Genomic DNA, 24,410 nt, shown 5'->3' with positions numbered 1-24,410 from the left:
AAGTGGTTCATTTAATGTAATCAAATGCATTAAAAAAGCTGCACGTTTAAGGGTATTTATTGACAAGCCAGTCAGACAATTTCTGCTCCCGTATTCTGGCCAGTCACCTCGCTGGTGCCCTCCCATTCCCATTGGGCGTCAGGGGAGTTTTCAAAAGAAAGAGGGAACTAGGTTTACTGGAGTTTGGCATTAATGCACCATAAAGTTAGTCTGGCTGACACCTAACTCGAAGTCATCCTGACTTCAGAGTCTGGAAAGGCTATTTTGACGTTGTCGGCAAGATGTGTTGATGATGAAGGGGGATGTGCTTTTTTTGCTGATTGCTTCTCCTCTGTGTCTTTCTCACTCAAAAACCACATGGACAGCCACACTCAGCCCCCGAGCGCCATCCCCTTCCAATACAGTTGTTGGCTTTTCAAATCCAAACAATGAGAGGTCAACCCCCACAGGAAAAAATAACATTTGGTTCTCACAAGGTCAAGCCAACTTTCAAGCCAACTGGGAACCCTGAAAAAAAAGGTAAATCAAATCAAATCAAATGTATTTATATAGCCCTTCGTACATCAGCTGATATCTCAAAGTGCTGTACAGAAACCCAGCCTAAAACCCCAAACAGCAAGCAATGCAGGTGTAGAAGCACGGTGGCTAGGAAAAACTCCCTAGAAAGGCCAAAACCTAGGAAGAAACCTAGAGAGGAACCAGGCTATGTGGGGTGGCCAGTCCTCTTCTGGCTGTGCCGGGTGGAGATTATAACAGAACATGGCCAAGATGTTCAAATGTTCATAAATGACCAGCATGTTCGAATAATAAGAAGGCAGAACAGTTGAAACTGGAGCAGCAGCACGGCCAGGTGGACTGGGGACAGCAAGGAGTCATCATGTCAGGTAATCCTGGGGCATGGTCCTAGGGCTCAGGTCCTCCGAGAGAGAGAAAGAAAGAGAGAATTAGAGAACGCACACTTAGATTCACACAGGACACCGAATAGGACAGGAGAAGTACTCCAGATATAACAAACTGACCCCAGCCCCCGACACATAAACTACTGCAGCATAAATACTGGAGGCTGAGACAGGAGGGGTCAGGAGACACTGTGGACCCATCCGAGGACACCCCCGGACAGGGCCAAACAGGAAGGATATAACCCCACCCACTGCCAATGCACAGCCCCCACACCACTAGAGGGATATCTTCAACCACCAACTTACCATCCTGAGACAGGGCTGAGTATAGCCCACAAAGATCTCCGCCATGGCACAACCCAAGGGGGGGCGCTAACCCAGACAGGATGACCACATCAGTGAATCAACCCACTCAGGTGACGCACCCCTTCCAGGGACGGCATGAGAGAGCCCCAGTAAGCCAGTGACTCAGCCCCTGTAATAGGGTTAGAGGCAGAGAATCCCAGTGGAAAGAGGGGAACCGGCCAGGCAGAGACAGCAAGGGCGGTTCGTTGCTCCAGAGCCTTTCCGTTCACCTTCCCACTCCTGGGCCAGACTACACTCAATCATATGACCCACTGAAGAGATGAGTCTTCAGTAAAGACTTAAAGGTTGAGACCGAGTTTGCGTCTCTGACATGGGTAGGCAGACCGTTCCATAAAAATGGAGCTCTATAGGCGAAAGCCCTGCCTCCAGCTGTTTGCTTAGAAATTCTAGGGACAATTAGGAGGCCTGCGTCTTGTGACCGTAGCGTACGTGTAGGTATGTACGGCAGGGCCAAATCAGAGAGATAGGTAGGAGCAAGCCCATGTAATGCTTTGTAGGTTAGCAGTAAAACCTTGAAATCAGCCCTTGCTTTGACAGGAAGCCAGTGTAGAGAGGCTAGCACTAGAGTAATATGATCAAATCTTTTTGTTCTAGTCAGGATTCTAGCAGCCGCATTTAGCACTAACTGAAGTTTATTTAGCGCTTTATCCGGGTAGCCGGAAAGTAGAGCATTGCAGTAGTCTAACCTAGAAGCGACAAAAGCATGGATTAATTTTTCTGCGTCATTTTTGGACAGAAAGTTTCTGATTTTTGCAATGTTACGTAGAAGGAAAAAAGCTGTCCTTGAAATGGTCTTGATATGTTCTTCAAAAGAGAGATCAGGGTCCAGAGTAACGCCGAGGTCCTTCACAGTTTTATTTGAGACGACTGTACAACCATTAAGATTAATTGTCAGATTCAACAGAAGATCTCTTTGTTTCTTGGGACCTAGAACAAGCATCTCTGTTTTGTCTGAGTTTAAAAGTAGAAAGTTTGCAGCCATCCACTTCCTTATGTCTGAAACACATGCTTCTAGCAAGGGCAATTTTGGGGCTTCACCATGTTTCATTGAAATGTACAGCTGTGTGTCATCCGCATAGCAGTGAAAGTTAACATTATGTTTTCGAATAACATCCCCAAGAGGTAAAATATATAGTGAAAACAATAGTGGTCCTAAAACGGAACCTTGAGGAACACCAAAATTTACAGTTGATTTGTCAGAGGACAAACCATTTTGAGGACAAACCACAGAGACAAACTGATATCTTTCCGACAGATAAGATCTAAACCAGGCCAGAACTTGTCCGTGTAGACCAATTTGGGTTTCCAATCTCTCCAAAAGAATGTGGTGATCGATGGTATCAAAAGCAGCACTAAGGTCTAGGAGCACGAGGACAGATGCAGAGCCTCGGTCCGATGTCAAATCATGTAAAATCATGATATTAGTGAGAAGTCTTAGATCTAGTAGATCTATATAGATCTAGTCGATCTATGATGATGCCCTAGGATGATGCCCGAGTTTCTGACTTGGAATTCTGAGTTGGATGACCGTTCAAAATGATTTTTCCCAGTCGGAGCTAGATTTTCTTTTCAGTGTTCCCAGTTGTCTTGAAAGCACTGAAGTCAGATGTTGGAAATGTTCAGGATCCAAGTTCCCAGTTGTCTTGAACATGGCATAACAACGGACTCCTGTCTTAGACCAGTGTGTTTACAGCTCTCCCTAGATGTGTAACACGTGAGTCGCGTCAACCAGGCTACTATTAATGGTGCATTCAAGACAACTGGGAACTCAACAGAAAAAAAGAGGTCATGACATCTGTGATCTTCAGGACGGAAAGTCAGAGCTCTAGAAAGATGTCGGAGTTTCCGACTTGGAATTCCGCGTTGGATGACCATTCAAAACTATTTTTCCCAGTCTGAATTATTTTTTCTTTCTTCAAGTTCCAAGTTGTTTTGAACGTGGCATAAAACTGGGAAGCTTCAATACTGGGAACTTGGAACTCGGAAATACACCGGCTTCTAGTTTCACCCAATCAAAGTAACAGGGCTGCAGGCAGGGTGGAGATAGCAGAGGGCTCCCTCGTATTGAGGGTGACTTTATACACTTGACTGTGTGGTGAGCTTTTAGCGCCCCCTATCGGCAGCAGAAGAAGCATCACGTAAGTAGGTGCTACACATCACTATTGGAGGAGACCTGCAGTGGCTGAAGGGAGCTGAGGACTGCCCAATGAGCACAAATCAAATTGAATTGGTCACATGCGTCGAATACAACTTTACAGTGAAATGCTTACTTACAAGCCCTTAACCAACAATGCAGATAAGAACAAATAAGTGTTAAGTAAAAAATAGAAAACAAAAGTAACAAATAATGAAATAGCAGCAGTACAATAACAATAGTGAGGCCATATACAGGGGCTACTGGTACAGAGTCAATGTGCTGATTAGTCGAGGTAATTGAGGTAATATGTACATGTAGGTAGAGTTAAAATGACTATGCATAGATAATAAAACAGAGTAGGAGCAGCGTAAAAGGGGGGGCAATGCAAATAGTCTGGGTAGCACTTTGATTAGCTGTTCAGGAGTCTTATGGCTTGGGGGTAGAAGCTGTCAAGAAGCCTTTTGGACCTAGACTTGGCGCTCCGGTACTGCTTGACATGCGGAAGCAGAGAGAACATTCTATGGCTAGGGTGGCTGGAATCTTTGACAATTTTTAGGGCCTTCCTCTGACACCATTTGGTATAGAGGTCCTGGATGGCAGGAAGCTTGGCCCCAGTGCTGTACTGGGCCGTACGCACTACCCTCTGTAGTGCTTTGCACCATTGAGAGTCAGGATGCACCATTGAGAGTCAGGATGCTCTCAATGGTGCAGTTGTAGAACCTTTTTGAGGATCTGAGTCAACGTCTATTCCACGTTGGTTCAACATCATTTTATTGAAATGACCATGTAAACATTGATTCAACCAGTGTGTGCCCAGTGGGTGAGGACAACGTCAGGACCAGCTAGCCAACTCCACCATCAAACCTGTCCCTCCTAGTACCATCCAACTGGGCTGCCACCAGAAGCGTCACCAAATGCAGGCCCATCTAAAGCTGTCAAGACTATAGACTTCACTCTATTTTTTATCAACTAACATTTAGCACCTTTTTTAATTTTATTTTGTGACTGTATAGGCCTATAGCTTTTCAGCTGTGAATATGTACAAGACAGTCTAACTAATAATTACACAACCTTAATATTGGTTATGCCCATGACCTTGGTGTATGGACCATTATGTCACTTTTCATGTGCAACAATGTCGCTGTTGACCCACGTCTTTTGTTTGATTTGGGCTTTAGTAGTTGTTGGTATCCTTTGATGCCTGAATAGGCTGTCATGCACTTGCTCAGTTTACCATATTTACTTCGAGCTAAGTACTCAAGTGCTTCTACACCTGCATTGCTTGCTGTTTGGGGTTTTAGGCTGGGTTTCTGTACAGCACTTTGAGATATCAGCTGATGTACGAAGGGCTATATAAATAAATTTGATTTGATTTGATTTGATTATAGTTATACACACTCGACACCCTCCACATTCTTGTAGATTTTGTCATTGTAACTTCCGGTGCCGACAGATATGGCCGCCTCGCGTTCCTAGGAAACTATGCAGTTTTTTGTTTTGTTTACGTGTTATTTCTTACATTAGTACCCCAGGTCATCTTAGGTTTCATTACATACAGTCGAGAAGAACTACTGAATATAAGAGCAGCGTCAACTCACCATCAGTACGACCAAGAATATGACTTTCGCGAAGCGGATCCTGTGTTCTGCCTTTCACCCAGGACAACGGAATGGATCCCAGTCGGCGACCCCAAAAAACTAGGGAAACTAGGGAAACCTAGCGGTCTTCTGGTCAGACTCCGGAGATGGGCTCATCGTGCACCACTCCCCAGTATACTTCTCGCCAATGTCCAGTCTCTTGACAACAAGGTTGATGAAATCCGAGCAAGGGTAGCATTCCAGAGGGACATCAGAGACTGTAACGTTCTTTGCTTCACGGAAACATGGCTCACTGGAGAGACGCTATCAGAGTCGGTGCAGCCAGTTGGTTTCTCCACGCATCGCGCCGACAGAAACAAACATCTTTCTGGTAAGAAGAGGGGCGGGAGCGTATGCCTTATGGCTAACGAGACGTGGTGTGGTCACAAAAGCATACAGGAACTCAAGTCCTTCTATTCACCTGATTTAGAATTCCTCACAATCAAATGTCGACCGCATTATCTACCAAGGGAATTCTCTTCGATTATAATCACAGTATATATTCCCCCCCAAGCAGACACATCGATGGCTCTGAACGAACTTTATTTGACTCTTTGCAAACTGGAATCTATACATCCTGAGGCTGCCTTCATTGTAGCTGGGGATTTTAACAAGGCTAATCTGAAAACAAGACTCCCTAAATTGTATCAGCATATCGATTGCGCAACCAGGGCTGGAAAAACCTTGGATCACTGCTATTCTAACTTCCGTGACGCATATAAGGCCCTGCCCCGCCCTCCTTTCGGAAAAGCTGACCACGACTCCATTTTGTTGATCCCTGCCTACAGACAGAAACTAAAACAAGAAGCTCCCACGCTGAGGTCTGTTCAACGCTGGTCCGACCAATCTGATTCCACACTCCAAGACTGCGTCCATCACGTGGACTGGGATGTGTTTCGTATTGCGTCAGACAACAACATTGACAAATACGCTGATTCGGTGCGCGAGTTCATTAGAACATGCGTTGAAGATGTCGTTCCCATAGCAACGATTAAAACATTCCCAAACCTGAAACCGTGGATTGATGGCAGCATTCGCGTGAAACTGAAAGCACGAACCACTGCTTTTAATCAGGGCAAGGTGACCGGAAATATGACCGAATACAAACAGTGTAGCTATTCCCTCTGCAAGGCAATCAAACAAGCTAAGCGGCAGTATAGAGACAAAGTAGAATCTCAATTCAACGGGTCAGACACAAGAGGTATGTGGCAGGGTCTACAGTCAATCACGGATTACAAAATGAAATGTCTTGCTCCCAGGCAGACTAAATAACTTTTTGGCCCGCTTTGATGACAATACAGTGCCACTGACACGGCCTGCAACCAAAACATGCGGCCTCTCCTTCACTGCAGCCGAGGTGAGTAAAACATTTAAACGTGTTAACCCTCGCAAGGCTGCAGGCCCAGACGGCATCCCCAGCCGAGCCCTCAGAGCATGCGCAGACCAGCTGGCTGGTGTGTTTACGGACATATTCAATCAATCCCTATCCCAGTCTGCTGTTCCCACATGCTTCAAGAGGGCCACCATTGTTCCTGTTCCCAAGAAAGCTAAGGTAACTGAGCTAAACGACTACCGCCCCGTAGCACTCACTTCCGTCATCATGAAGTGCTTTGAGAGACTAGTCAAGGACCATATCACCTCCACCCTACCTGACACCCTAGACCCACTCCAATTTGCTTACCGCCCAAATAGGTCCACAGACGATGCAATCTCAACCACACTGCACACTGCCCTAACCCATCTGGACAAGAGGAATACCTATGTGAGAATGCCGTTCATCGACTACAGCTCGGCATTTAACACCATAGTACCCTCCAAGCTCGTCATCAAGTTCGAGACCCTGGGTCTCGACCCCGCCCTGTGCAACTGGGTACTGGACTTCCTGACGGGCCGCCCCCAGGTGGTGAGGGTAGGCAACAACATCTCCACCCCGCTGATCCTCAACACTGGGGCCCCACAAGGGTGCGATCTGAGCCCTCTCCTGTACTCCCTGTTCACCCACGACTGCATGGCCACGCACGCCTCCAACTCAATCATCAAGTTTGCGGACGACACAACAGTGGTAGGCTTGATTACCAACAACGACGAGACGGCCTACAGGGAGGAGGTGAGGGCCCTCGGAGTGTGGTGTCAGGAAAATAACCTCACACTCAACGTCAACAAAACTAAGGAGATGATTGTGGACTTCAGGAAACAGCAGAGGGAACACCCCCCTATCCACATCGATGGAACAGTAGTGGAGAGGGTAGCAAGTTTTAAGTTCCTCGGCATACACATCACAGACAAACTGAATTGGTCCACCCACACAGACAGCATTGTGAAGAAGGTGCAGCAGCGCCTCTTCAACCTCAGGAGGCTGAAGAAATTTGGCTTGTCACCAAAAGCACTCACAAACTTCTACAGATGCACAATCGAGAGCATCCTGGCGGGCTGTATCACCGCCTGGTACGGCAACTGCTCCGCCCACAACCGTAAGGCTCTCCAGAGGGTAGTGAGGTCTGCACAACGCATCACCGGGGGCAAACTACCTGCACTCCAGGACACCTACACCACCCAATGTTACAGGAAGGCCATAAAGATCATCAAGGACAACAACCACCGAGCCACTGCCTGTTCACCCCGCTATCATCCAGAAGGCGAGGTCAGTACAGGTGCATCAAAGCTGGGACCGAGAGACTGAAAAACAGCTTCTCTCTCACGGCCATCTACTCACTAACATTGAGTAGCTGCTGCCAACACACTGACTCAACTCCAGCCACTTTAATAATGGGAATTGATGGGAAAAATATATCACTAGCCACTTTAAACAATGCTACCGAATATAATGTTTACATACCCTACATTATTCATCCCATATGTATACGTATATACTGTACTCTATATCATCTACTGCATCTTTATGTAATACATGTATCACTAGCCACTTTAACTATGCCACTTTGTTTACATACTCATCTCATATGTATATACTGTACTCGATACCATCTACTGCATCTTGCCTATGCCGCTCTGTACCATCACTCATTCATATATCTTTATGTACATATTCTTTATCCCCTTACACTTGTGTGTATAAGACAGTAGTTTTGGAACTATTAGTTAGATTACTTGTTGGTTATTACTGCATTGTCGGAACTAGAAGCACAAGCATTTCGCTACACTCGCATTAACATCTGCTAACCATGTGTATGTGACAAATACATTTTGATTTGATTTGATTTGTTGGCGGGTAAGAATATCTATTTTACGCACAGTTTTTTTAATCAAAAGGCCGAGACCCGGTGTCAGAACGAATAAGTTGAAAGAGCCTTAGATTTCCATAGGGGGTCACGTTTTTTCATGCGAGCTCTTGTGTGCTCGCGCTTGCGCGTTCACATTTTTATAAATGGCTTTAATAGAAAATATGTATTCTACCATTTCAACCGATATGCGTGCCAGTTATTATCATTGTTATATGCGCATTTTCTTGGAACAGTTTCATTTAAATAATAACGTTTTCGTTTCTCAAAATTATTGTCACATGGTTGATAATAAAAAATCTGAAGTCAAGTGATAAAAATCTAAAAGTTAAAATTAAACTATGTGGAGAGCACTAGCCTCTGCCATATGGACACACTGTGATCCAGTGGGCCTATGACTTCCATTGTCAACTAAGTAAAATACATCGGCCTAAAGCCGACAAATACAAAACAGCAGAAAATATCCGGATGAAAATGACGGTTCTTTCAATCACATTCATCCACCCACCGCGCCTGTCTGCCTCCCTTTCTTTCTATCCGTCTTGACTTGAGCTATTGCTTGTGAGTGCAATATTGTATCAAATCATGACTTGGTCCGCCCAGACGCTGTTGCTACCGAACTTGCAACATTGCATCAACAAGACTATTCCTGGCCCCCAGAGTTTCTGCGCCAGTGAGCTCGGAACAGAAAGATGTTTTTTTTACAACGTTTTTTATGACTGGATATATGGGATCATCAGATCATGATATTCTGCTCTTTCACACGGCTTGGTGATTATCGAGGCCGGGAGTGTTGGAAAGATTTTTTTTAAATACAGAGGAACTATCGTTCGCAACGGATGTTAAAAAAGCAGACTTCATTGACTTGTGTGAGGCGAAGAAAAAATGAGCGGTGTACGTGGTGAGTTAAGACAATCAGAAATCAGACATTGCCAAATGGGTACTTTCCTACATATGCATGCATTCTGGAGAGAGACGCACCGTGTCTTCGCCCCCCCCCCCCCTTTCTTTTTGATGCAACATTTTAAATTATACCCATGATACATTATCTTCACACATATTTTAGACGCTTTTCACTGAGAGCCGCAACTCAGTCAGCTAGACCTATTGCCACACGCACTACTCAAATCGCGGGAATCCCAAACACACTGGTGACTTGAAACAATCCAGATCCCCATATTTTTATCCCCCAAATATAAAATAACTAAAAATAAATTATATAGGTATATATATATATTATATATCCTTTTGGGGAGGGGCTTCCGCATGTTATTTTGGCATTAATACATATCACATATCAGTTTGCAAACAATGTACAAAAAATACATATCATTGAGTTAATAAAGCACGTCTGATTTTTTGTTTTCTTGAGGAAGGCAGCTCCAAAATGCAGGTGTTTCAGCCTAGCTCCGTGCTTTCAGTTTTGGTTTGGCAAGACAGCAGAAAATAGGAGCATTGCACCGTGATTGGCTCAGTGTTCTGTCACTCATGGGGAAACTACATAATCGCCAAGTCTAAGTCCTAAGTAAGTGTAGATATCGGATATCCAATTGTTATTGGGGAGGGGAAAAAAAGGGCTAAAATTCAAAAAGCAAAAAAAAAGTGTAGACATCGGAAAAGTAAGCCCTTTGGATCCTGCCACAGAGTTCCATTACAAGTGCCCTTCCAAGAAGGCTCAAGGTCATTGGCCACAGATACAATTATGTTAAATCTGTTATATGTATAGTAGCTTTGATTGGTCAACATATTACTTTCAAAATCATAGCAAGCAGTCATCATTAATCAAGTCAACAATCTTCTGGCAAATACTTTTTAATCCTTGTCATATGAAGAGAAATAATGAAGAGAACTAATAGATGAAATGTATCGGTGCTCATCGGCCATTGGACATAAACATTACACAACAAGTTGGAAATCGCAAATTCAACAATGAGTGGTTTGGAAGGAATCGGTGACAGTGGCAAACTGCAAGCATTGCAACTGGGAAGTGGGGAATAAACGAGCTCAGACTGGGAAAATACGTTTTGAACAGTCATCCAACTCGGAATAGTAAATCCGGCTTCTTTCTGTTTGATGACAAAATTTGACGAAGGACGGCCGCGCCACCTTCCAGTTCAAGTGGGCACATCACAACAAGGTGAGTCCAAAAATGTCTTCTATGCTGCTGCATAAATCATGTAATATGCGATGGAGATACAGTTGAAGTCGGAAGTTTACATACACTTAGGTTAGCTATAGTTTTGGCAAGTAGGTTAGGACATCTACTTTGTGCATGACACAAGTAATTTTTTCCAACAATTGTTTACAGACAGATTATTTCACTGTATCACAATTCCAGTGGGTCAGAAGTTTACATACACTAAGTTGACTGACTGTGCCTTTAAACAGCTTGGAAAATTCCAGAAAATGATGTCATGGGTTTAGAAGCTTCTGATAGGCTAATTGACATCATTTGAGTCAATTGGAGGTGTACCTGTGGATGTATTTCAAGGCCTACCTTCAAAATTACTGCCTCTTTGCTTGACATCAAGGGAAAATCAAAAGAAATCAGCCAAGACCTCAGAACATTTTTTGTAGGCCTCTGCAAGTCTGGTTCATCCTTGGGAGCAATTTACAAATGCCTGAAGGTTCCACGTTCATCTGTACAAACAATAGTACGCAAGTATAAACACCATGGGACCACGCAGCCATCATACCGCTCAGGAAGGAGATGCGTTCTGTCTCCTAGAGATGAATGTACTTTGGTGCGAAAAGTGCAAATCAATCCCAGAACAACAGCAAAGGACCTTGTGAAGATGCTGGAGGAAACAGGTACAAAGTATCTATATCCACAGTAAAACGAGTCCTACATCGATATATCCGGAAAGGCCGCTCAGCAAGGAAGAAGCCACTCCTCCAGAATGGCCATAAAAAAGCCAGACTACGGTTTGCAACTGCACATAGGGACAAATATCATACTTTTTGGAGAAATGTCCTCTGGTCTGATGAAACAAAACTAGAACTGTCTGGCTATAATGACAATCGTTATGTTTGGAGGAAAAATGGGAGGCATGCAAGCCAAGGAACACCATCCCAACCGTGTAGCACGGGGGTGGCAGCATCATGTTGTCGCGGTGCTTTACTGCAGGGGGGACTGGTGCACTTCACAAAATAAATAGCATCATGAGGAAAGAAAATTATGTGGATATATTGAAGCAACATCTCAAGACATCAGCCAGGAAGTTAAAGCTTGGTCGCAAATGGGTCTTCCAAATGGACAATGACCCCAAGCATACTTCCAAAGTTGTGGGCAAATGGCTTAAGGACAACAAAGTCGAGGTATTGGATGGGCCATCACAAAGCCCTGACCTCAATCCCATAGAAAATTTGTGGGCAGAACTGAAAAAGCGTGTGAGAGCAAGGAGGCCTACAAACCTGACTCAGTTACATTAGCTCTGTCAGGAGGAATGGGCCAAAATTCACCCAACTTATTGTGGGAAGCTTGTGGAAGGCTACCCGAAATGTTTGACAGAAGTTAAACAATATAAAGGCAATGCTACCAAATACATATTGAGTGTACGTAAACTTCTGACCCACTGGGAATGTGATGCAAGAAATAAAAGCTAAAATAAATAATTCTGTCTACTATTATTCTGACATTTTACATTCTTAAAATAAATTGGTGATCCTAACTGACCTAAGACAGAATTTTTACTCTGATTAAATGTCAGGAATTGTGAAAAACTGAGTTTAAATGTATTTGGCTAAGGTGTATGTAATCTTCCGACTTCAACTGTATGTGTACTGTAGTTAAGAATGTAATGCTAAGTGTGTTTTGTGTAGTAAGCTATTAGTTGCCCATGTGCCTCAACCTAATAATTTGGTCTATTTTCACCTCTTAGTTTCGTCTAACGTTACTGTTCTGATTCGGTGGTGCAACCTGTTTTTGAGAAATGTCATCAGCGAATATTGTACGAGCTTTCATTGTCTGCTTATATGCCCCTTTTTATTTATCCTACAGTTATTTGTGTGTAATTATGGTGAAATATTTTGGCTGGTAAAAAATCTATGTGGCTGGTATATTTCTTAATCTACCAGTCACAGTGGCCAAGCATACTATGTCATGTGTCACTTGCATTTGATCAACTTCTGAATACGGTCCATGCATTAGTACATTTGTCTAATAGGAGGGAGGAAAACATAACTATCTCTGAGAGCTGACAGTCATACCTGACATAGAGTATCTGACCAATGTGAAGGAGGTCACTTTGGTCTGTGAGCTCAGGCTCCGTGGGATCCTCTGAGCTGAGGTTGTCTAAATTCTGCTTGTCTGTAAGGTCCCAAGAGCTGTCACTGCGACTTCGATGATCTCAAAATCCTCCTCCTCGTCCTCCTTTTCATCCTCTTCTTCCTCCCTACTATTTGTCCTGTGGAATCTCACACATCTGGTGAGAGGAGTAGGAAGACAGCGCAGAGTCCCAACAGACATCACCCAAAGTTCCAACAATCGATTTTGCGCCGCTTTCTCTCTCTTCTCCTCTCCTCCATCCCTCCATCCCTGCTCCTCACGTTGGTCTCCATGCAATTAGCCTGCTATAGTTCCACTGAGTGCACAGTGCTAAATGGCTAATCTCACTCATTCCTCTTTCTCCCTCTTTTCTTTATCGATTCCTTTATCCCTCTCTGGACAGTGCTTGGGGGCTTTGACTGTCCGACATGCATAACCGAAGGTGTGACAGGTTTTAAAACCCAACACTAATACCCTTGATTTGTCTGTAAAGAGCTGTTGTAAGGGAGCCAGTAATGGATTTGTGACTGTGTGTATGTTTGTGTTATATGTGGGGTTGTGTGTGTGTGTTCACTGTTGGGCTGACAGGCTGCAGTATGCAATCACAGCTTGAGGGCTTTGAGCTTTTGAGTGAGTGTGTGTGTGTGTGTACGATGTGTGTGTGCTTGTATGACTGTGTGTACTTTCATAGTCTAGCCATCAGTGTAATGGTTCCCCTTATGGATCTATAGCCAACACAAAGCCTTTACAGTCAGTAAACTGGCTTATGATTGTCCATTCTTTCCTCAACAGCTTGCTCATGGGTATGGGTCTCCCTAAATTCTAGTGGACAAAAGCTATGTTCTGATGTTTTAAAATGTGGGGGAGAGGTGCAATTTATTTCATAATTTTTTTAAATCATTTTTTTAGGGGTTTCTGCAGCACCCCCTAATACATAAATAAATAATAACTACAAGTCACACCTCTCCCCCACATTTTCAAACATCAGAACATAGCTATGACTTCTCCCATGCCCCGTTCAAAGGCACTTCATTCTTTCCTCTTGCCAATTCACCCTCTGAATGGCAGACATACACAATCCATGTCTCAATTGTCTCAAGGCTTAAAAATCCTTCTTTGACCTGTATTTAACAGGTGACATCAATAAGGGATCATAGACTGGCCAGGTGAATCCAGGTGAAAACTATGTCATGGAAAGAGCAGGTGTCATTAGCATATTTTTTTTTTTACACGGTGTATATTCACTATACAGCAGCCAAAGATACAATATCAAATGTTCCGTAAGTGCACAGAACTCTTCTCTAACTATTCCTTTGCCTCCCAGCCACAATACTAAATCAATCAAATGGTTGCCACACGACTGTACAGTAAACAGCTGTCTGCTGCATGTGGTGACCTGGAAAAGGGGAGCACAGACATGTGACTATGTGGCACTCATCCACACAGAGACTCGCTCGTCACATTGCCAGCCACTGTGCTTAGAAACACAATATGGCCATCTTGGCTGGTCGCTCAGATAGATGGAGGGGGAAACGAACACTTGCCAGCCAAACTGTGTCGCTTTTTTCGTTCTCTCTCTCTACTCTCAGGCCATTCTCTGCAGGGAGCCGTGTGAGGAACGAAACAGTTTTCATGACTGATAGAAAGGAGTGATCAAACGCACAGTGTTCTCAGAAACAATCCAACATTGTGACATTATCATCATGTGTTGTTTGATTTATAGCTTTCAGTATGATAATGTATTCATTCCATTTCCCTTTTTGATAACTTACAAAGATATGACTGTTTTATAAAAACTGAATCCATTAAGCAATAGTTGCACAATATATTTTCCAAGCAGTGTGGTATAGAAGCCGTGTCTTGTATAACAAATGAGAGCCATTATCACTTTTACATAATAGGGACATTAATAAAACTGATAACAGTTTTATCATGGCTTGATCTGTCACCCCTCTCTTCACTGGAATAATGGTAGATAATAGCATCTCTCTCCACAGAACTCAATGTTCTGATTACTATATAATTGATATATCTGCCAGCCATACATAATAAATCCACATCATTAACTGTCCTGGACAGTGAGTAGCTAGAGATCACAAAACACACAATATGTTCACACATACTGCACCCACATTGTGATAATAATAGACAACGCCATTGTCTTACATCAATCACTGTGTAACTGCAGTGTTTATATGTACACAGTAATGGCTGTAAGCAGAAACCCTCACTGAACCACCTCATTTCCATTTATCTCACTGAAGACTGAACAGACCATGGAGGCCCTGTGTTTTTACACAGGGCCTCATGTGTTACATTGTTATTGACTCGTGCGTTTCACTGCAAAACATGAATTCATTAACTATTGTTTATGAACTACACTTTACTTTGAGTCTAATCTGTCTTGTACATGATCTATCTAGCTAATAACCAATTGGCAACGGATTTTTCCATTCCACACATACACACAGTGTACTCACCAAGAGGTGGTAGCACAAGGCTTTGAGTATCTCCATATTTTTCAGTGAGTCTCTGATTTAAAATGTCTCCCTGTATGAGAGTTTCTTCACTTCTTAGTTAATCAGACATTACTCTTTCACTTGTTCACCTGGACACACCTACTTCCACTCGATCTTACTCTCTCACACGGTCTCCTCTCTCTCTCTCTCTCTCCCTGCTTTCGCTCTCCCTCTGATGAGGGTGGTCAGAGGGTGTGGAATATTCCATGGTGATTCTTAAGTAGGAAGGGAGGCCTTCACAGTGTGCTTGAACCATCCATCTAGAAGGGGCTATGCATGAGAGAGTGGGTGTGTGAACGTTTTTTAAGTTTTTGACTGCTCGCTCCTCTCATTCCTCAAGGTGCTCAGTTTTGAATGATAGTTTGAGCACAGTTGATAGGTTTCTGTATGTCATTTAGTTTTAATTGTGAATGTCTAGGTCTACAGTTCATGTATGTTGGAGGGAAGTATTGAATAGAGTATGATCATCAGGAGCCACTGTACTTTACTTCACTTCACTGATTTATAGTATCGTAGGTCACAGAGATACACAGCTTTGGATTCTCCATTTGAGGAAGTTAATAGTTAATGTCAGAGGGTTGTGGGTAGGGCTGTTGCGGTGACCGTATTACCGCCACACCAGCGGTCCCGAGTCGTGATTCCAAGTGACCGTTTAGGGACAGTAATTAGGGTTCTCCAAGCTCTGATGTTGCTGGTGGTCATTAGTAGCCTACCAAACTTGCTAACTGCCTGGTACTCAGCACTATATGGTCCCTCTAATCACTCTGACATCAATGCAAATGTAATTGAAAATCTAATCAAACACTTAATGAGAGCCCATGAGCTCATGTTGCACAACATTTCTATAGCTATGCAATTGCGTGAGAAAACAGAGTGATGGCCTCTTAAAAGAGGAGGATCCCATCGGCTTTCTATATTATATTTATTTCTCAACTTCCCTAATATTAAGCACATTGCTTCTCTTTACAACAGGAATATAGCCTTCCTGGGTGGCATGAAAATGAACCATGGGAATAGCGTCCTCCTGTAACATGTACGCTAATAATCGGGAAGCAAGTACAGGGAGTGAATTTATTAAATAAACAAACACGGAACAAAACAAGTAACACGTAACGAGGGTGAAAGGGGTGCGTAATAATGAGTAAACTGGTGACAAGGAGCGGCAGAGAGGAGGAGCGGTAGTAAACATGACAGTACCCAGCATCACGGCTTCATTGCTCCAGACCACCGCAAGGGGGAGTTAGAGCACTCATTATGCATTTGGTTCCCACGTTTTTTATACCACTGTCACGACTTCCGCCGATGTTGGTCCCTCTCCTTGTTCGGGCGGTGTTCGGCGGTCGACGTCAGCGGTTTTCTAGCCGCCACCGATCCACTTTTCATTTTCCATTTGTTTTGTCTTCATTGGACGCACCTGGTTTCCATTCCCATAATTATATGTTCCTTATTTCCTCTGGTTCCCCCATGGTTTTGTGCGTGTTTGTTTGTTGTAAGTTGTATTTGTGAGCTTGATTATTTTCCTTCTTGGAATATTTGTTGTTTTGAGTAAAGTTATGTGAATTACTCATCTCTTGGTCCTGCGCCTGACTCCGCCTTACCTGCTACACCTAGATGCCTTACAATCACCAATCATATCAAGTGGTTCCAATGACAAATTTGACGCAAGCCACTCGTCGCTGCTGACTTTCTTCAGCAAAGTTGGCTGACGAAACATTACTGTGGAAGCAAATGTAAGTAACTATAACGGCATAACAAGTCAAGCAAAAAATTTACAATTGAGAGGAATATTTTAGTTAATGTAGAGACAAATGATTGTGCATATTTGTTTGTTATAAATCTTGTTATAATTTACGAAAATTGCTATTTAGCAAGTTAGCTGACTAGCTAACATTAGCCAGCTAGCTAGCTAGTGTTATGACATGAGTATGAACTTGTAATTTGTGTTGTTTCATGTTTTAGGGACTCCTGAGAAAACCAGCAAACCAGGATGTCGTCTTGTGAAACAGTGGAAGTAAAGAATCTAGATAGCTAAAGCATTTACTGTAAATTGAATGTACAATTGTGTAAGCTTGCCTTGTTTATATTTGCCTTGCAATGCAGCTGAAGTAACATAGCTAGCTAACTATTTACTTGCTTATTGTGTAGTGGAGGATAAAAATAACTGCATGCCTATGGATGTGTAGCTAGCTACAGTATGTAGCTGATCTGTGTATGGACCCTAACTCTTTTGGTATGAACATTAGTTCAGAACCTATCTATGAACCTCAGCTATCATAGTTGTTGTATCGACTTCAAGTCTGAATGGCATTAATGAAGCCTATGGATTGAGTGGAATATAATAACTTTATTGTGCCAAGGGTGCAAGTCCTATATACATGTAGTTATTACCACGCATGAGATCCCCCACATTGTAGTCTGTACATTGAATATATTCACTGATCATGTACTCTTCCTTGGCAAATAAAGTTACAGTTCAGGCATGAATCTCTGAGACATAATTTTTTTGTCATATCCAGTACCAAACTCCATTATTTGAATGATGCTGTGTTTGCATGTATGTATTACAATTATACACTTCAACAGTGTTTACCACTCCTGCTCCTGGGACATCAATGATTACACATTGTAACTATGCAATAGACTAGACTAGAAACTACATGTTCAATCTGTACATCAATGCACATATGGTATGCATTATAAAAAAAGAGGAAGAAAAAGTAGATGGGGAGAGAGGTGTAGAAGACAGAAAAGGAAAGAGTTAAGAGCAGAGGAGCAGGGAAGCATATGATTCATGAATTACAGTGCTACCCTAATATTCTCTCAGTTCATCACAATTACATAGTGTCTCCTAACCAGCTTTGGGCCCCCCAGTTGGCCAGAAGGTTATCTTAAGAGCGGGTGAGGTGGAGATGATGGGACTTGTGTCCTCTCTCACATCAAAACATACCTGCAGACAAGAGACAGATGGATAGAGAGAGAGCATGATTAAGCTTTGTTAAAAAAAAATTCTAACACAGTCAGTCATCATAATCATCAGGAGGTGAAATGCAAAACTGACCTTGGATCATTAACTCTAGGACTACTACATCTCTATCTGTATCTCAATGTTAAGCATCTCTCTAAGTGACCAAGTGACCTCTCACCTACGATCATGCTGTGCCCTCTGTGTCAGCCAGTTCAGATACTGGAGGGGTTCACCAACACAGCTGATATAACCTAGAGGATTTATGGAGAAGGGGGAGAGGGATGAAGTGAAGGAGAGAGACTGTTATTGAGAAAATAAGGTAGTTAAAGAGACTGTGTTCAACAGGAATCTGAGTGTGTGTGTGTGTGTGTGTGTAGTCTCACTTGGTGTCCACACTAAGTGGCTACAGAGTACTTTATGCTAAAAACCAGACACATGAGGACAAACAATAGACGATAATGTCATTATTAGACTTTTACATTACCAGATCATTGTGAATTACTAAAGTATAATATCCCTTATAACAAATATTGATAACATTGGATAGAGAAGTTTGATGATGACTTGATCATTTGAATCAGCTGTGTAGTGCTGAGGCAAAAACATACATGTGCCCCCCTTTGAGTCCCCAGGACCAGGACTGAGAACCGCTGCTTTTCATTGGGACCTCTTCATCTGCAGACAGGCTTTCACAGCTCTCTGTATCTGAGGACAGAAAACCTCAGAAGAAATGGACTTCATTATACTCCCTCACTTTGACAGCTGGGCCTGCTATCCTTGCACCCTCATCCATGGCTGTTAGCTAGCTACCTACACATGTATTTTACAGTGTTAAATATATCAAGATAGCTAGCTAATATGAAGTTAGGTAGCTGGTCAAATTAAATGAACTTATCTAGCTATCTATACAGTATGTAAACTAGCTAGCTACGTTAGCAGCTCATTTGAATTAAAATGCACTGTAGCTAATTACTTTTGCTAATAATATATAGTTTTCATTACATTTTCTAAGTTTATTTACTTACGTGAATAGGTTCTCCCAGCCATGTGGACGATTGAAAACAGGGCAGCAAAGTTTGTTTGTCACGAGAGGTCTAGAGCGTATTACTATTTTCCTGTGAATAACCCGACTTTCATACAAACTTGCTATGCTGAATTCTTGACGCACAACCGAAGATGCTGCCATATCCTGCCAGCACGCCCACAAGCGAGCCACTCAGGCGGAGAAGGACACATGGAAGAGGGCGAGGAACGAAATTGGATATTAGCCGAACAAAAGACTATTCAACCTTTTATTAAAGAAGTGTCTAATAGTCGAGCTAGGTGTGAAAACCCCCCCTCCCCAACTTGCAAACAAATTATTTATTTTGACCTTTCTAACGGCACTGCATCTCAGTGCAAGAGGCATTACTACAGTCCCTGGTTCGAATACAGGCTGTATCACATCCAACCGTGATTAGGAGTGCCATAGGGCGGCGCACAATTGGCTCAGCGCCTGGGCGCCTGGGTAGGCCTTCATTGTAAATAAGAATTTGTTCTTACCTGACTTGCCTAGTTAAATAAAGGTTCAATTAAAAACACAACTGGCGGCAACCGCAGCGCAATCAATAGGAGGTGAACAGTGGCTGGTGCTGAAAATATAGCTAACTTTTTATGCAAGTGTTGCACACCAACAGATGGAGAAAACAACCTACACCAATCGAGCAATTCATTTCAACAATAATCTTCATTTTAATTGGACTTTTCAAACAACAAGAGGGCTTAATTGGAGTCTATTTATTCGGAGCCTAGACCTATATAAAATAACTTAACTGGCTGATGCAGGTTCGATACCCGATACCCGATACCCAGGAGGTGGCTTTTGGTTTTAATTTAGAATCCTCCAATCCTCTATATGTAATTATTTACGGAGAGTCAAGTCATATTTTTCGATATACTGTAGGCCTACCATAGGCGACATGAGTCTCACTAGTGTTGAGTAATGTGCTGTTAAAAGTGGTGTAGGTCTTATTTATTTGAAGACCATATTGAAGTTAGAAGCAAAAGGGTTTGAAGCAAAAGTTATGGATCCATGATGAATTACTATGGGAATAAATATCAACCCTAACTCTGTAAACAAGGGCACCCTCATAGACGTCATCCTGACCAACTGGCCCTCCAAATACACCTCCGCTGTCTTCAACCAGGATCTCAGCGATCACTGCCTCATTGCCTGTATCTGCTACGGAGCCGCAGTCAAACGACCACCCCTCATCACTGTCAAACGCTCCCTAAAACACTTCTGTGAGCAGGCCTTTCTAATCGACCTGGCCCGGGTATCCTGGAAGGACATTGACCTCATCCCGTCAGTCGAGGATGCCTGGTCATTCTTTAAAAGTAACTTCCTCACCATTTTAGATAAGCATGCTCCGTTCAAAAAATGCTGAACTAAGAACAGATACAGCCCTTGGTTCACCCCAGACCTGACTGCCCTCGACCAGCACAAAAACATCCTGTGGCGGACTAAAATAGCATCGAATAGTCCCCGTGATATGCAACTGTTCAGGGAAGTCCGGAACCAATACACGCAGTCAGTCAGGAAAGCTAAGGCCAGCTTCTTCAGGCAGAAGTTTGCATCCTGTAGCTCAAACTCCAAAAAGTTCTGGGACACTGTGAAGTCCATGGAGAACAAGAGCACCTCCTCCCAGCTGCCCACTGCACTGAGGCTAGGTAACACGGTCACCACTGATAAATCCATGATTATCGAAAACTTCAATAAGCATTTCTCAACGGCTGGCCATGCCTTCCGCCTGGCTACTTCAACCTCGGCCAAACAGCTCCGCCCCCCCCCGCAGCTCCTCGCCCAAGCCTCTCCAGGTTCTCCTTTACCCAAATCCAGATAGCAGATGTTCTGAAAGAGCTGCAAAACCTGGACCCGTACAAATCAGCTGGGCTTGACAATCTGGACCCTCTATTTCTGAAACTATCTGCCACCATTGTCGCAACCCCTATTACCAGCCTGTTCAACCTCTCTTTCATCTCGTCTGAGATCCCCAAGGATTGGAAAGCTGCCGCAGTCATCCCCCTCTTCAAAGGGGGAGACACCCTGGACCCAAACTGTTACAGACCTATATCCATCCTGCCCTGCCTATCTAAGGTCTTCGAAAGCCAAGTCAACAAACAGGTCACTGACCATCTCGAATCCCACCGTACCTTCTCCGCTGTGCAATCTGGTTTCCGAGCCGGTCACGGGTGCACCTCAGCCACACTCAAGGTACTAAACGATATCATAACCGCCATCGATAAAAGACAGTACTGTGCAGCCGTCTTCATCGACCTTGCCAAGGCTTTCGACTCTGTCAATCACCATATTCTTATCGGCAGACTCAGTAGCCTCGGTTTTTCGGATGACTGCCTTGCCTGGTTCACCAATTACTTTGCAGACAGAGTTCAGTGCGTCAAATCGGAGGGCATGCTGTCCGGTCCTCTGGCAGTCTCTATGGGGGTGCCACAGGGTTCAATTCTCGGGCCGACTCTTTTCTCTGTGTATATCAATGATGTTGCTCTTGCTGCGGGCGATTCCCTGATCCACCTCTACGCAGACGACACCATTCTATATACTTTCGGCCCGTCTTTGGACACTGTGCTATCTAACCTCCAAACAAGCTTCAATGCCATACAACACTCCTTCCGTGGCCTCCAACTGCTCTTAAACGCTAGTAAAACCAAATGCATGCTTTTCAACCGGTCGCTGCCTGCACCTGCATGCCCGACTAGCATCACCACCCTGGATGGTTCCGACCTAGAATATGTGGACGTCTATAAGTACCTAGGTGTCTGGCTAGACTGCAAACTCTCCTTCCAGACTCATATCAAACATCTCCAATCGAAAATCAAATCAAGAGTCGGCTTTCTATTCCGCAACAAAGCCTCCTTCACTCAAGCCGCCAAGCTTACCCTAGTAAAACTGACTATCCTACCGATCCTCGACTTCGGCGATGTCATCTACAAAATGGCTTCCAACACTCTACTCAGCAAACTGGATGCAGTCTATCACAGTACCATCCGTTTTGTCACTAAAGCACCTTATACCACCCACCACTGCGACTTGTATGCTCTAGTCGGCTGGCCCTCGCTACATATTCGTTGCCAGACCCACTGGCTCCAGGTCATCTACAAGTCTATGCTAGGTAAAGCTCCGCCTTATCTCAGCTCACTGGTCACGATGGCAACACCCATCCGTAGCACGCGCTCCAGCAGGTGTATCTCACTGATCATCCCTAAAGCCAACACCTCATTTGGCCGCCTTTCGTTCCAGTACTCTGCTGCCTGTGACTGGAACGAATTGCAAAAATCGCTGAAGTTGGAGACTTTTATCTCCCTCACCAACTTCAAACATCAGCTATCTGAGCAGCTAACCGATCGCTGCAGCTGTACATAGTCTATTGGTAAATAGCCCACCCTTTTCACCTACCTCATCCCCATACTGTTTTTATTTATTTACTTTTCTGCTCTTCTGCACACCAATATCTCTACCTGTACATGACCATCTGATCATTTATCACTCCAGTGTTAATCTGCAAAATTGTAATTATTTGCCTACCTCCTCATGCCTTTTGCACACATTGTATATAGACCCCCCCTTTGTTTTCTACTGTGTTATTGACTTGTTAATTGTTTACTCCATGTGTAACTCTTTGTTGTATGCTCACACTGCTATGCTTTATCTTGGCCAGGTCGCAGTTGCAAATGAGAACTTGTTCTCAACTAGCCTACCTGGTTAAATAAAGGTGAAATAAAAAAAATATTTAAAAAAATCACTGAATTACAGAAATATTGGAACAAAATTGTCTAATGAAGGCAAACAAATAGTTGCTTACTGGAAAATACTCTTTCAAACACACATGGTGATGTTGTACAGCGTCATTATGGCTAGTAGCAGGGATATATTTAGGCTTTTCTAAATATTATTTGGACCTTTATTCAGTTTACAACTGTCGTTTAAAAAATAATCTCTAAAATATAATTTTATATATACAGTGGGGAGAACAAGTATTTGATAGATTGCCGATTTTGCAGGTTTTCCTACTTACAAAGCATGTAGAGGTCTGTCATTTTTATCATAGGTACACTTCAACTGTGAGCGACGGAATCTAAATCAAAAATCCAGAAAATCACATTGTATGATTTTTAAGTAATTCATTTGCATTTTATTGCATGACATAAGTATTTGATACACCAGAAAAGCAGAACTTAATATTTGGTACAGAAACCTTTGTTTGCAAAAGTATTTAGTCAGCCACCAATTCAGCCACCAATTGTGCATGTTCTCCCACTTAAAAAGATGAGAGAGGCCTGTATTTTTCATCATAGGTACACTTCAACTATGACAGACAAAATGAGAAAAAAAATCCAGAAAATCACACTGTAGGATTTTTAATGAGTGTATTTGCAAATGATGGTGGATATACATATATATATAAATATGTATATACATATATCTATATGTATATACATATATCTATATGTATATATATGTATACATACATACATACACACATACACACACACAGTCGTTGCCAAAAGTTGTGAGAATGACACATTCATTTTCACAAAGTCTGCTGCCTCAGTTTGTATGATGGCAATTTGCATATACTCCAGAATTGTTATGAAGAGTTATCAGATGAATTGAAATGAATTGCAAAGTCCCTCTTTGCCATGCAAATGAACTGAATCCCCCAAAAACATTTCCACTGCATTTCAGCCCTGCCAAAAAAGGACCAGCTGACATAATGTCAGTGATTCTCTCATTAACACAGGTGTGAGTGTTGACGAGGACAAGGCTGGAGATCACTCTATCATGCTGATTGAGTTTGATTAACAGACTGGAAGCTTCAAAAGGAGGGTGGTGCTTGGAATCATTGTTCTTCCTCTGTCAACCATGGTTACCTGCAAGGAAACACGTGCCTTCATCATTGCTTTGCACAAAAAGGGCTTCACGGGCAAGGATATTGCTGCCAGTAAGATTGCACCTAAATCAACCATTTATCGGACCATCAAGAGCTTCAAGGAGAGCTGTTCAATTGTTGTGAAAAAGGCTTCAGGGTTAACAAGAAAGTCCAGCAAGCGCCAGGACCGTCTTCTAAAGTTGATTCAGCTGTGGGATCGGGGAACCACCAGTACAGAGCTTGCTCAGGAATGGCAGCAGGCAGGTGTGAGTGCATCTGCACGCACAGTGAGGCAAAGAGTTTTGGAGGATGGCCTGGTGTCAAGAAGGGCAGCAAAGAAGCCACCTATTCTGCAAAAGGTACAGGTATTGGACTGCTGAGGACTGGGGTAAAGTCATTTTTTCGGATGAATCCCCTTTCCGATTGTTTGGGGCATCCGGAAATAAGCTTGTCC

The sequence above is a fragment of the Oncorhynchus kisutch genome, linkage group LG17, assembly GCF_002021735.2.
Source record: "Oncorhynchus kisutch isolate 150728-3 linkage group LG17, Okis_V2, whole genome shotgun sequence".
Classification (NCBI taxonomy): Eukaryota; Metazoa; Chordata; class Actinopteri; order Salmoniformes; family Salmonidae; genus Oncorhynchus; species Oncorhynchus kisutch.
Note: the sequence above shows the minus strand (reverse complement) of the source record.